The sequence below is a fragment of the Peromyscus maniculatus genome, chromosome 14 (genome assembly GCF_049852395.1).
Source record: "Peromyscus maniculatus bairdii isolate BWxNUB_F1_BW_parent chromosome 14, HU_Pman_BW_mat_3.1, whole genome shotgun sequence".
Classification (NCBI taxonomy): Eukaryota; Metazoa; Chordata; class Mammalia; order Rodentia; family Cricetidae; genus Peromyscus; species Peromyscus maniculatus.
This window is the reverse complement of record NC_134865.1, coordinates 24,435,869-24,437,247: the sequence shown is the minus strand read 5'-3', so window position 1 is coordinate 24,437,247 and position 1,379 is coordinate 24,435,869. Positions and strand designations below refer to the sequence as shown.

Sequence of the window (1,379 nt, the reverse complement as noted above, 5' to 3'; positions counted from 1 at the left end):
TGAGTGGCTGCGGGATTGGCAGGTGAGAGAGATTTGTCCTGACTGTGGGCCAGACAGGACAAGGTAAACTATAGCTACACCCTATAATGAGCAGATGAAAGCCTTTAGAAAAGGACCAATGGAGATTATTAAGGGTCCTTGGGCTGAGAGTAGTCCAGTCAAGGAACGACATTGCAGGACTGACCCATTCTTCTCTCCTCCTGACACTACATGCCCTTCCTCAGGCAACCACAGATGTATTTAATTCCAAAAATCTGGCCATTCAGGTGCAAAAGAATACCCTGGATAAAATGGTATCCAAATCTGTCATCATCACCCTGATTGATGACACCAACAGCAGCGAGGTGCTGGATGAGCTGTACAAGGTGACCAAGGAGTACACCCAAAACAAGAAGGAGGTGGAGAGGGTCATCAAGAACCTCATCAAGATGGTCATCAAGTCGGCTGTTCTCCACAGGAACAATCAGTTCAATCCAGACAAGGTGGTGCTGATGGAGAAGTTCAAGAAGAAGGTTCACCAGCATGCCATGATGGTGGTCAGCTTCTACCATGTGGAATACACCTTCGACCACAATGTCCTGTCCAAGCTGCTGAATGAGTGTCAAGAGGTATTGCATGACATCATTCAGCTCCACCCCATTGCCTAGTCTCACAGACTGTTAATGATGTCTTTCATTATTTTTCAGATTGCGGGTTTTTTGGCTACCTTGTATTATCCCTTTGAAAAATTTAAACCTCACTTATAGAAACTTTGCAATGGGATCAACAAAATGTTGAATGAAGAGAACATATGAGCTCATGACATAAGCACATGGCCGGCAGTGATTTATGTGGAGACAGCATTGTTGACTCATGAAGGGAAGATGGAGAATCTTTTGAAGATCACATGTGATTCAGAAAGGCTTGGCCTGATACAACCATTGGACATCAATGGTAGTACTTTTGTGTAGCTTGTTGTAGTTGGGGGGGGGAAGGAATATTGGCAAGAATTCTGGCTGAAAACATCTTAATGAATGTCAGGATGTGGGAAAAATAGACTGTTGGTGTAGATGTATCCAACCGTCTTATTAAAATAAGAAACACAGACCCAATGTAAAAGAGAAAGCTGAGAGGTCAGAGCTCAGAGCTAAAATCTTACCTCCTGCAGTGCTCCTAGCTTCCCCGAAAGAGAAAGCTACTTCGCCCTCCAGGTCTTAAAGGCATATGTCTCCAATTGGATATTTCTAATATGTACAAAGTTGTGTATCTTGGCTCACTTTTATCTTTTACTATGTCTGTGTATCCCTCTTAAAATGCCAAGGACCTCTCTTTGGTGTCATTGATCCTTTGGAAACAATTCTGCATCCTGGTCTAATCAATTCTGTTGTTACAGGTTGTCA

At 43.2% G+C, this 1,379-nt stretch overlaps 1 pseudogene; it reads left to right on the top strand.

The window, feature by feature from the left end:
• Window positions 1-221: 221 nt before the first annotated feature.
• Window positions 222-794, top strand: LOC102915019 (tumor necrosis factor alpha-induced protein 8 pseudogene; annotated as a pseudogene).
• Window positions 795-1,379: the final 585 nt, after the last annotated feature.